We start from the raw sequence: 13833 nt of genomic DNA, 5'->3' as shown, positions 1-13833 counted from the left end.
TTGGAAATTGGTCTTGTAACTTCATTATTTTTGTGTGTTTTTGCCCGTATTATTTTAAATCAAGACTCCTTACTATCGCCATATTGGAGCCTAAGCATTAGTGGTGTGTTCGTGTCCGCGAGGACGTGAAGGACTTTGGTGTTTAACCTCAAAGACAGCAAAGAAAAATGTTTCTCTAGGACGTCCAGGTTCCCCTGACGCCATGACAGTTATCGAACTTAGGGATGATGTTACTTCTGTATTTAGTTATTCCTTTGGAAAATCAAAGAAATTTTTATGGTTCTTCAAGGATCAATGAAAAATGTAGGGTTTTATTCATCAAATAAACATGACAAGAGCTCTGGTAATAATGACATATGTTTGCTGTCACCAAAGAAAGGATCGTTATTTTAAAAACATTCGTAGCCTTCAATGGAATAATAGTGATTCTTACCCTGGTTTTGTTACATTATGGCGAAGAGAATGTGATTTTCAAAGGGATTATCAAGTATAGGCCTCTGAATAACGGAAAAATGGTAATGAAAGATTTATGAGGAAAGTGTTACACGGACAGTATTTCACTGAAAAAGGATGATTCGAAGGACATTATTAAAAATGTTGATAATCAAGATCATATGTTCTACAGTCTTGCAAGACCACCTCACCATATAAGGTAAATGCAGATTTTTGGTTCTTTATTATTATATGGCAGGTGTTATTTGATGTTGATATTTCTATATTTTCAAATAATTATTACTTCCGCTAACGAAGTTGGAAGGAGGTTATGTTTTCGCCCCTGTTTGTGTATGTTTGTTTATGGACAGCTTCCTGGCCACAGTTTTAATCTTAGAGTAATGAAGCTTACAGGGATTAACTGTTATGTAAAAAGTTGGGAATGATTAAATTTTAGGTGATCAAGGGCAAAGGTCATGGTCTCGGCCAAACAAAATGTACAATTCACGTAATCAGCCGTAAGTTTGGACATCGTTGTCACTGAGACTTCAAACTTGGTTCATATTTTAGTGTATGAAAATCCAGGCCAATTATTACATGTTAAGGTTAAAAGTCAAGGTCACGGTCGAGCAAAAGGTCGAGAAATAAGCTGCCTCGACGGAGGTCTGCTCTAGTTACAGCATGTAATGAAAATTAATGTAAACATATCACGAATATAAACTGAAATTAGCATGCTATAGATCATCATCATCATCATCATCATCATTTCAGCCTTCAAAAGTCCTTTGTTGGATGTAGGCCTTCCCCAGGTTTCTCCACAGACTTCTATCGCAAGCTATTCTGTGCCACTGTTGCTTATGTTGGTCTAAGTCATCTCGCCAGCAGGTTTTTTGTCTTCCTCGGTTTCTTGTGTATCCTCGGGGTGTCCAGAAGGTTGTTCGTGATGTCCATCGGTTGTCTGTCATCCTGGCAATGTTCCCTGCCCAGTTCCATTTGAGCTTGCTTTTGGTTTCAAGGATATCCATTACTTTAGTTTTTTGACGTATCCATTTAGCTGTTTTTCTATCCTTCCATGTTAGATTTAGCATAATTCTCTCATGTGCCCTCTGCATTGTTCGTAATTTAAGGGAAAGCTTTTTTGTTAGATTCCAAGTTTCGGCCCCATAGGTGACAGTGGGGAGGATAAACTGATCATAGACTTTCCTTTTTAAGATGATAGGAATCTTCTTATTTTTTAACACTGTACTGGCTCTTCCAAACGCTTGCCAACCGAGGGTTATTCTTCTTTTTATTTCGCTCTCTTTACAGGCGTCATGTAGAGAGATTCGTTGCCCTAGGTAGATGTAGTGGCCCACTTCCTCAATTTGTTGGTTTTCAATTTCAAGTATGTCATCTGCATTTTCAGTATATTTATTGCTCATGACTTTGGTCTTTTGGAAGTTCATGTGGAGGCCAATTGATTTGCTTGCTTCATTTAGCTCGGTGAGCATATGTTGAAGCTCTTCTTTGGTTTGAGCAATGAAAATGATGTCATCAGCAAATCTTAGGTGACTTAGATATTCTCCATCTATTTTTATTCCTTTTTCTTGTCAGTTGAGTTGTCGGAAAGCTCTCTCCAGGCAGGCAGTAAACAGTTTGGGTGAGCTAGTGTCACCTTGTCTGACACCTCTCTTGAGTTGGAATGGTTCAGAGTCCTTGTGGAGGCGAATAAATGATGTTGCATGGTCATAGATGTGGCAGAGTACATTAATGTAAACTGAGTCAACTCCCTGTTCTTCCAGCGTTGACATGACCTCCTCAGTTTCAACCGAGTCAAATGCTTTGGTGTGATCTACAAGTGCTACTATTAGTGGTATCTTATATTCATTTGTTTTCTCAGTGATTTGGTTTACTGTTTGTAGATGGTCAGTTGTGGAGTAGCCTCTTCTAAAGCCCGCTTGTTCCCTTGGCTGATTTTCATCAAGCTTTCCTACAATTCGGTTGGTGATAACTTTGGTGAAAATTTTATAAATAACATTAAGGAGGCTGATTGGCCATTGGTTGTTCATGTCCCTGGGGTCGCCTTTTTTGTTGAGTAGAATGAGGATAGCTTTATTCCACTCTTCTGGCGTTTTGCTCCTCTTCAGACATTCATTGAATAGTCGCGCCATTCTGACGTGGATTGGCTCATCAGCATCTGCTATTAGGTCTAACATGATGTTATCTGGTCCCGGTGCTTTCCCCTTCTTCATTTGCTTGACAGCTAGTCGCACCTCGCCTGCTGTGATCTCTGGAAAGTGATGAGATGGGTGTTGATTTGCTCTTTCACGAAGATGGTAACGAGGTCTTTCTGAGGAGTAAAGCTTTTGGTAGTACTCTCTTGCTCGCTTAGCTACTCCATCACGGTGAGTTGTAAGGGATCCGTCTTCTTCTAGCACCCCAGTGAATTGCAGCTTCCCTTGGCCGAGTTTTCTTTTTGCTGTTTTAAACCCTCTGGCTTGTTTGATGACATCTTCAATTATTTTTGTCATTCTAATGCGAAGGTCTTCTCGTTGCTTTTTCTGTATAGTTTTGTTTAGTTCTGCTGCTTCAATTTTCTCCCGCACTGTTGATGGGGGCTTGAGATTTCTCCGTTTTTTCATGAGGTTCTTTGTGTCTTCCGAGAATTTGCTGTTGTCAGAGGGTTTTGTCTCCTGGAACTTCTTTGCTACTTCCTTCAGGGGAATAATGATGTTATTATTCAAGTTTTCAAGATCAGTTTCATTACTGTTTTGGCCTTCTAAATTTCCAAGAATCTCGTAGCGGTTTTTTAACTCTATCTGAAATGTAGGTTTGAGAGCTTCAGGTACTTTAATATGTTCTGGTCTTAAGAAGAATAGTTTTTGCCTTTCTTGTTTTGTGTTGATTTGGACTTTGCATCTTATCATCCTGTGATCACTGCCTACATTGACTCGGTTCAGGACATCAACATTTTTAACTATATTATGTTTGTCTACCAGTATGTAGTCTATTTCATTATGTGTTTCATGGTTTGGGCTTCGCCATGTCCATCTCTTGTTTTCACTCTTTTGAAAGAATGTGTTCATGACCTTGAAGTTATGTGCTACAGCAAAATTTATCAAGTCATCTCCCCTTTCATTTCTCTCCCCATATCCGAATTTGCCAACGCAATCCTCATTCCCTTTTCCAATTTTAGCATTGAAATCCCCCATTATGATGATGTAATGGGCTTTGTTGTTATTTAGAGTGGTATATAGGTCTTCATAAAAGTTATCCAGTTCCTCTTGGGATGACAATGACGTGGGAGCATATACCTGTATGATAGTTATTCTGTACCGCTTTGAAATTCTAAGAGTGACACCAGCAACTCTGTCTGATGTGGCTGTGAACTTCTCAATGTTGCTGCGTAAGTTTTTGTTTATGAGAAATCCAACACCATTTTGCTTGCTTTCCTTGCCACTGTTGTAAGGCAAGTGTCCGCTTTTAAGCATTTGGATTTTCTCACCTGGTTTTCTCATCTCGGAGATTCCGATAATATCCCAATTGATGTTCATAATCTCTGTTTCCAGGCTACTCAGGTGTATTTCTTCAGAGAGGGTTCTTACATTGTACGTAGCAATGTTAAGCACTGTTTTAGGGTTGGATAGTTGCTTATACAGCACATAGGCCTAGTCCCTATCCAAATCAGACTGTGTGGTTGGGCCTTGATTTAAATCCGCTGACCCAACAGGAACGGCCGAATTTTGTCTGTGGTTGAAACTCATTTGGAGAGATTGTGGGCCATACCCTGCTATAGATACATATACATAAATTGCTTGACCATAAATACGTTAAAAAAGTATTCTTAAAACAATAATTTTTAAATACAATGCTCACAAAAATATTTTTTAAAACTAAAACATAGCTGAACAGAAATAAGAAAATTGGGAAATCTTTATTTGTTCAAGAAATGTAAGAAAAAAGATATCGAAAAAATGTAGAAAAATACAATAAAAACACTCGCCATTTGCGATTTAAAAAAAAAAATTATTTCGAAAGTATCGTAGTAAAGAACTTTCTTTCAGAATCACTATTATTGTAATGATAACGGTACTTTTTTTTCTAAATTTCAAAAGTATCTTATTGAAGAACTTTCTTTCAGAATCAATATTATTGTAATAATAACGATATTTTTTTTTCTAAATTTCAAAACTATCGTAGTGAGGAACTTTCTTTCAGAATCAATATTATTGTAACAATAACGATACTTTTTCTGATTTTCAATAGTATCTTATTGAAGAACTTGCTTTCAGAATCAATATAATTGTAATATTAAAGATACTTTTTATATTGAAAAATAACATGTTTTTTTTTTTTTTTTTTTTTTTTTTTTTTTTTTGTGTAAACAATATTGCCCTCGGAACAAAAGTAATTTTAAATGAAATAGTAATACGGTTTTATTATTATTATTATTATTTTTACGCCAAAAATGCATAGACATTGGTTCGTAATTTAACTAAAAAGGGAAATATATTAGAAAAAAATGTCTTTTGGAAACTGTGAATTTTCAACGTTATTTGGTCTTTATTAAAAAAAATGCAATAGATAGGCCTATATACTTTGCCTCAAAACTAGGCCTATGTATGCGACTAAAAGTAGGCTAATAACCACAAATAAAATCTCTGCTATATGATAATGTGCAAATGTGTGACACACACACACACATATATATATATATATGTATATATATATATATATATATAATATATATATATATATATATATATATATAAGTATGAATATATTAATTTTCTGTCACGCTGTGTGGCATTACCAAACATATGACTATTGGGTCATTCCCCGTCCCTTTGGTAGGAGAGGGTTTAGTCCTACCCTGGTAAGAGGGTTATACCGAGAGGTACACTCGGGAGCCACAATCCCTTACTAATTGCCGAAATTGCCTCGTTGTAGTTAGGAAAGAGAGGGGTGGGGAGGGTTGGATCTGTGTTTGTGCATATCTATCTAAATATTTAGCGGTCTATTTTTGACGGGTCGCTTACACGAGTAATCAAATTGAATATTGCGTCTGCAACTGGTGGATTCTATTAAAGGTTTAAAGACCGCTCATGAATGGCCCTATCGAGCAGGACAATGCCCTAGAGACTGAACTAATACACATAATTATGATCAGCGCCCGAGCCTCCTCTCCACCCAAGCTAGGACCAAGGAGGGCCAGGCAATTGGTTGCGGATGACTCAGCAGATAGACCTATAGGCTCCTCTAAACCCCTCATCGGTAAGGTTGCAACGACCAAAGGAACTAGGGAGTTTGAGCGGGACTCGAACCCCAGTCTGGCGGTGTTCACCAGTCAAGGACGTTACCACATGCTAGGACCAAAGAGGGTCAGGCAAAGGCTGCTGATGTCTCAGCAGATAGACCTATAGGTTCACCCCATTCTTAGCTCACAAGGATGGCAAGGTTGCAGCGACCAAAGAAACTAACGAGTTTGAGCAGGACTCGAAGCCCAGTTTGGCGTTCACCAGTCAGGGACGTTACCACATTCTAGGACCAAGGAGGGCCAGGTAATGGCGGCTGATGTCTCAGCAGATAGACCTATAGGCTCCCCCAAACCCCCAATCCTTAGCTCACAAGGATGGTAAGGTTGCAGCGACCAAAGAAACTAACGAGTTTGAGCGGGACTCGAACCCCAGTGTGGCTTCCAGCAATCAGGGACGCTACCACATCGGCCACTACACAACCCTAGTACCAAGAAGCTATCGAACTCCGCTGTTCAATTATCGATGACGTATTCCCCCAGACAAATGGCTCGAAGCCAGTGGCTACTAAGTTCGGCCCCACGTCGGCCAATTCATATAAACTGCCTTCGATAAATGAAGACATTGCAGAGATTAGCTGTGTACCCGTTAATGGCACGGACCATTTATTCGCCAATTTTATGGCGTCTCTGAGCACCATTTCTCAAGCTGAGGGCCACATGGCATGATGCACAGTCATGGTCAGGCCTTGTGAGGAATTGTGGAGGGCTAATATATCTCGCTTGATAAGACTACGGGCCTTTTAATAAGCGCCATATATCAAGGTTATAGTAGCGGTTTGTCAAATGTGTGGAATTCCCCTCCCACCCGCTTCCTCTCTCTCTCTCTCTCTCTCTCTCTCTCTCTCTCTCTCTCTCTCTCTCTCTCTCTCTCTCTCTCTCTCTCAAGTTTTCATTGCTTAGCTATTTCCTGAGTCTCTCTCTCTCTCTCTCTCTCTCTCTCTCTCTCTCTCTCTCTCTCTCTCTCTCTCTCTCAGATTTTCATTACTCAGATATTTCTTGAATTAGCATCTCTCTCTCTCTCTCTCTCTCTCTCTCTCTCTCTCTCTCTCTCTCTCTCTCTCTCTCTCTCTCTCTCTCTCCCTTTTGTTACTGAGATATTTCTTTGATTCGTACTCCTTCAGTCTATTAAATAAAATAATTTAAAGGACCATTGATGATTATTACCTTAATTGACTCTTTTATCGCATCATTCTGATGTAAAACGAGTAATCACAACTGACAGATACATGTTTTTCAATATGTCTCTTTTTCACAGATGTTAAAAAGGCACCCTCCAAGTATCACTTTGATCTCAGATTTGAACTGAAGGGAAAACTGCCCTTCATAGTAATAACTTCTGGAGCCTCTGTACCATAGCCTTCCATTGTCTTGGGCTAAAGTTCTCTTGCTTGAGGGTTCTCTCGGGTACACGGTTCTATTTATTTCCTTATTTCCTTTCCTTACTGGGTTATTTTCCCTGTTGGAGCCCTTGTTACTATAGCATCCAGCTTATCTAACTAGGGTTATAGCATAGCTACTACTGCTAATAGTCTTGGGTAGTGCCATAGCCTCTGTACCATAGCCTTCCATTGTCTTGAGCTAGAGTTCGCTTGCTTGAGGGAACTCTCGGGCACACTGTTCTATTTGTTTCCCTATTTCCTTTCCTTACTGGGCTGTTTTCCCGGTTGGCCCTTGGTATTATAGCATCCAGCTTTTCTAACTAGGGTTATAGTATAGCTACTACTACTACTACTACTAAAGATAATAACAGTCTTGGGTAGTGCCATAGTCTCTGTACCATGGTCTTCCACTGTCTGGGGGTAGAGTTCTATTGCTTGAGGGTACATTTAGGCACACTTTTGTATTTGTTTCCTTATTTTCTTTCCTTACTGGGCTGTTTTCCCTGTTGGAGCCCTTATGCTTATGGCATCCTGCTTTTCCAACACCTAGTAACAACAACAACAACGATAATAATAGCAACAACAACAACAACGTTAATGATAATGATAATGATAATACGTAGATAGCTCCCGATCTTGAGCTAATAACTGATAATGATCACCTTCTCTCATCAAGATTTCACCGAATTCAAAAGTTTGGGGCGTGGTCATAATTAGACGTTTCGAGACCATTATCATTAATTATTGCTGCTCGTCATAAATATTCTCAGTTCCCCCATGCCTTTATTTCATTTCGGTGCCGCTGACCCTCGGTGGTGCGACGCCTGTTTAATATATTATTAAGTGATCATGAGATTGATGTTTTATTTGTTTTTTATTCCAAGTCATTTATTCTGGGATTTATTTATATTTTTTTATCAAATTTTCTGTTATGATCTGATCTTAAAAATATTTCAGATTAACCATTGCTTCTCTTGAAGTCTATTTATTACCTTGTTTCCTTTCCTCACTGGGCTATTTTTCCCTGTTAGAGCCCTTGGGCTTACAGCACCATTCCTTTCCAACTAGGGTTGTAGCTTAGCTGGTACTACTACTACTACTACTACTACTACTACTACTACTACTAATAATAATAATGATAATAATTAATAATTAATATTAAAAATTAGTAATAATAATAATAATAATAATAATAATAATAATAACAACTTTTTAACAACATTTCTATCAAATTATTAAACATTCCTTTCCACCTAGGGTTGTAGCTTAGCTGGTACTACTACTACTACTACTACAACTACTACTACTACTACTACTACTACTAATAATAATAATAATAATAATAATGATAATAATAATAATAACAACTTTTTAACAACAGTTCTATCAAATCATACCCTAACTTTTAATTTTACCAGATTCTCTGCTAAAATATATGGGTCCTGTTACGTTGTTGATATTGATATTTAACTTTTTTTTTCTTTTTTTTTACTTAGCAATCATGAAATTTAACATTGATCTCACTAAAGTTTATGTTTAAATTTAAGAGTAATTTCTTTTACTGACTGAAATTTAATCACTACTGATATATTAAAAATTCTTCAAAATTTATTGTTCACCAAAGCTTATTAGACATTTCAATCAATTTTCTACTGATATGTTAAAGATTAATTTAAGTTTATTGTTTACCAAAACTAAGTAGTCGTCTCAATTGATTTTTACTTATTTTGTACTAAAAATTGATTTAAATTTATTGCTCACCAAAACTCAGTAGGCATCTCAATTAATTTTCTACTGATATTATACTAAAATTAATTTAAATTTATTGCTTACCAAAACTTATTAGTCGTCTAAATTAATATTTTACTGATATACTAAAAATTAATTTAAATTTATTGCTTACCAAAACTTTTTAGTCGTCTAAATTAATTTTTTACTGATATACTAAAAAATAATTTAAATTTATTGTGATCTAGAAATTACATCCTCAGTCTTTCACTGTATAATACCAGATAAGAAACAAAACAACAAAAACTAGAAGGGCACTCAGTAGAGCGCAGACCTCCGCCGAGGCAGGTTATTTTTCGACCTTGACCTTTGACCCTAACATATATTAATTGGTGTGGATTTTCATACACTCAAATATGAATAAGTTTGAAGTCTCTCTGCCAACGATGTCCAAACTTATGGCTGATTACATTTTGCTTGACCGTAACCTTGGCCTTTGACCTTGACCTTCCAAAATGTAATCATTTCCTGCTTTTTACATAACAGTTAATCCCTGCAAGTTTCATTACTCTACGATTTAAATTGTGACCATGAATCTGTTCACAAAGACACAAATACACACAAGTTCACAAAGAAGTAAACACACAAAAACAAACAAACAAACAGTGTGTAAAACATAACCTCCCTCCAACTTCGCTGGCGGAGCTAATAAGATATAATTCCTAACAGAAAACAACATATTTCTCAAGCAATCCTCTTCGACATTATCAGAACCGACAATATCCCAATCATAATGTTATCTCTTTAGTTACCCAGTCAACACAAGAGAGAAATTAATTTTCTCTCTAAAGAAAAAAACACGAGAGAGAAATTAATTTCCTCTTAAAAAAACAAGAGAGAAATTAATTTCCTCTTTAAAAAAACACAAGATAAATTAATTTCTTCTTTAAAAAACACAAGAGAGAAATTAATTTCCTCTTTAAAAAAACACAAGAGAGAAACTAACTTCCTCTTAAATAAAATTACAAGAGAGAAATTTATTTCATCTAAAAAACACAAGAGAGAAATTAATTTCCTTTTTTAAATAACACAAGAAAGGAATTAATTTCCTCTTTAAAAAAACACAAGAGAGAAATTAATTTCCTCTTTAAAAAAACACATGAGAAATTAATTTCCTCTTTAAAAAAACACAGGAGAGAAATTAATTTCCTCTAAAAAAACACAAGAGATAAATTAATTTCCTCTTAGAAAAACACAAGAAAAATTAATTTCCTCTAAAAAAAACACAAATGAGAAATCAATTCTCTCTTTTGAAAAAAACAACACAAGAGAGAAATTAATTTCCTCTTAAAAAAAAAACCAATAATCTTTTTAAGATTCCATCAACATCTCTCTTTAAAGCATCCACTCTTCACAATTATCTGAACTTGTATCAACACGTCAGCGTTAATTTCCCCAACGAATGGCACCAATTTGTTATTTTGCCGGTAGCAGATTGCATCTTCATTTTCGACGATGGCCTCTCGTCTTCTGTTGCAAAGTGAATGTTTGTTGATTTGCAATGTTACTCTTCTTAAAATGTTTTTTATTTTGATTGTTATTACTTCTCTTGTCGTAGTGCTTTTCCTTGTTTCCTTTCCTCATTGGGCTATTTTTCCCTGTTGGAGTCCTTGGGCTTTATAGCATCCTGCTTTTCAAAATGGGGTTGTAGCTTAGCTAGTATAATAATAATAATGATAATAATAATGATAATCATAATGATAATAATAATAATTATAATAATAATAATAATAAGAAGAAGAAGAAGAAGAAGAAGAAGAAGAAGAAGAAGAAGAAGAAGAAGAAGAAGAAGAATAATATTGATAATAAGTTATTGTGTTATCAACTACTAATCTTATATGGAAGAAAATTCATTTTAATTATTGATTTAATTTATGTAATTAAAGGTACTGATCGTTATTGTTATCATAATACTAGTATACGCGACCGGTCAAAATGACGGCTAAATATTTAGTTAGATACAGGCACACGCGCATACACACATATTCAACCCTTCCCACACCTCCCCACCCTTTCCTAACTACAACAAGGCAGATTCGGCAATTTGTGGGTGATTGTGTTTTCCGTGTGTACCTCTCGGAGTAGCCCCTCTCACCAGGGCTCTAGAAGCATTATAAACATGAGGAAACATCACGTGACCTCTTACCTTTTATGTGATTAATCATTTGTATTTTGTTAGGCTCAAATGGTGTTCTTTTGATAGCTATTTGAAATATCAGCCCCCAAATATTTCATATCAACGTAGTTTCTAGTATTTTTGTAGCTTTTATTATTTTGTAATAAGTAAATTATTGACTTTCAAACTTGATTAGAATAAGACGGGCCTAATTAGGTATGTTAATAAAATAATAAAATTTTCAAAAGAGGTTTGGCCTACTTTAGCTGGGGAGTTAGTAGGAAGACTTATAATCGATTAACTAGATGAAAAGGAAATTATAGGGAGTCTAAAGTGTTAAGCAAATAAATAAAAAGGAAGTGTTATGTTGTCTGTCAGTCTCTCTCTTACATACTCACATACACACAAAGAATATATGCAGTATATTATATATATATATATATATATATATATATATATATATATATACACATATATATATATATATATATATATATATATATATATATATATAAATATATATATATATATATATATATATATGTATATTTATATATATATACACATACATATATATATATATATATATATATATATATATATATATATTTATATATATATATATACACACACACACACATATATATATATATATATATATATATATATCGCCTATATCCCTACTCCCAGTGACCTATATATATATATATATATATATATATATATATATGTATAATATATATATATATATATATATATATATATATATATATATATATATATATATATATATATATATATATATATATGCGCCTATATCCCTACTCCCAGTGACCTATTCCATATTTATCTCCTGGTATTTTGCGGTAGTTTCCCCCTATTTTTTCTAAACTGAATTGCATAACCATGGTTGTCCATTCCACCGGCCTCCCCTCCCAATAAGTTAACCGAGGTCACTAATAAGCCAAGGTTTTGGTGATAGTTAATGACTAATCCATCCATTCTCTATTATCGATAGACGAACATAAAACCTTCAAAGACGCGCCTCCATGTTTGGTAACTGCCGGGCGACGGTCATTATACGGCCTTTATGAGAATAAAAAAATACATAAAAAGTAATACGAAGAAAACTCCTAAATGGTTCTATGATCTGATAGTATCTGGTAAACGAGAAGCAAGGATTAATTATCTGCTAAGTGGCGCTGGAAGGCTCACGTCTCCAGGATTTGGATTCCTCCTCGGAGCCACCAGGATCCTCTGGAGCGTCTTGATTAAGTTAATGGCCTCCAGGATTTGGATTCTCCTCGGAGCCACCAAGATCCTCCAGAGGGGATCCACTGGAGCATCTCGATTAAGCTAATGGTCTCCATGATTTGGATTCTCTTCGGAACCACCAGGATCCTCAAGAGGGGATCCACTGAAGCGTCTCGATTAAGCTAATGGCTTCCAGGAATTGGATTCTCCTCGGAGCCACTTGGATCCTCAAGAAGGGATCCAGTGAAGCGTCTCAATTAAGCTAATGGCTTCCAAGATCTGGATTCTCCTCGGAGCCACCAGGATCCTCGAGAGGGGATCCACTGGAGTATCTCCATTAAGCTAATGGCTTCCAGGATTAGAATTCTCCTCGAAGCCATCAGGATCCTCAAGAGGGGATCCACAGGAGCGTCTCAATTAAGCTAATGGGTTCCAGGATTTGGAATCTAATCGGAGCCATGAGGATCCTCGAGAGGGGATCCACTGAAGCGTCTCGATTAAGCTAATGGCTTCTAGGATTTGGATTCTCCTCGGACCCACCAGGATCCTCGAGAGAGGATCCAGTGGAGCGTATCGATTAAGGTAATGGCTTCCAGGATTTAGATTTTCCTCGGAGCCACCAGGATCCTCAAGAGGGGATTCACTGGGTCGTCCCGATTAAGCCTATGGCTTCCAGGCTCACTCTGCTGAGCGGGGTCTTTCCCTTCAATTTCTTGATCATTCATTATATTGTCAATTCGAATTCTTTTGTGACATTGTGTTAAATGGTGGATATCTATTAGAATGTCTTTAATACCATTTTTTTTTTTTTTTTTGCCTTCGCCAAAAGTTAAGATTTTGCGAAGGGTTTGTAATCAGCCCTGTCAGTTTCGTTTGTTTTTTAGGTTTATTTCAACTTTACACAAAAACTATTGTACCGATTTTGACCAAACTTGATAGTCTTGCTGAGTATGACCCAAAGATGAATCTGTAACAGTTTGGATAAAGTACATAAAATTATAAATACGCAGAAGTACTTTGAAAATAATCGCAATGTTAAATAAATGGCAAATATTTTGCTAGTTTATTTCTTTGTTTGTGAACAACATTATGCGTAAATTACTGAACCAATTTTAATAAAACGCGGTGGACATGTGGTGTATGACCCAAGGACAAATCCAATAGAATTTGAAGAAGACATGGTCTCTACTTAGTGCCCTTCAAGTTTGTTATGTTTTTTGCTTTTTTATTCATTTTATGCTATAGGGATCATCGTTCGCTGTTATTAGTTATTATTCTGGTTATTACTGTTATCAAAATGGTGATTACCACTCCCACAAACATTCAACTGTCTTGATTTTATCCATGAAATTATACAGTGAACTTTCACTTCTTTTTCGCACTGGGAGAGAAGACAATTAGCGTTTATCTGATTTATCTCTACCTCTGAGAAATTATAATAAGCATTCATATATTTCCGTATTTCTGAGATAATATAGAATAACTCCTCCACATATTTTCCTCACTCTATGTAGGAAAACCCTACCAGTTTTCCTCACCCTTAACTAAGAGAATATAGAATAACTCCT

At 36.0% G+C, this 13833-nt stretch overlaps 1 protein-coding gene across 1 annotated transcript in view; it reads left to right on the top strand.

Moving 5' to 3' along the window:
• Window positions 1–524: 524 nt before the first annotated feature.
• LOC137656790 (iron-sulfur cluster transfer protein NUBPL-like) overlaps window positions 525–13833 on the top strand; it is a 127764-nt gene continuing 114455 nt past the window's right edge. The window contains exon 1 of the mRNA XM_068391086.1: window positions 525–652. The gene's annotated coding sequence lies outside the window, so the exon portion shown is untranslated. The remainder of the gene's footprint in view (window positions 653–13833) is intronic.

The sequence above is a fragment of the Palaemon carinicauda genome, chromosome 17 (assembly GCF_036898095.1).
Source record: "Palaemon carinicauda isolate YSFRI2023 chromosome 17, ASM3689809v2, whole genome shotgun sequence".
Taxonomy (NCBI): Eukaryota; Metazoa; Arthropoda; class Malacostraca; order Decapoda; family Palaemonidae; genus Palaemon; species Palaemon carinicauda.
The sequence above is the reverse complement of the archived record's forward strand: the minus strand, read 5'-3'. Positions and strand labels throughout refer to the sequence as shown.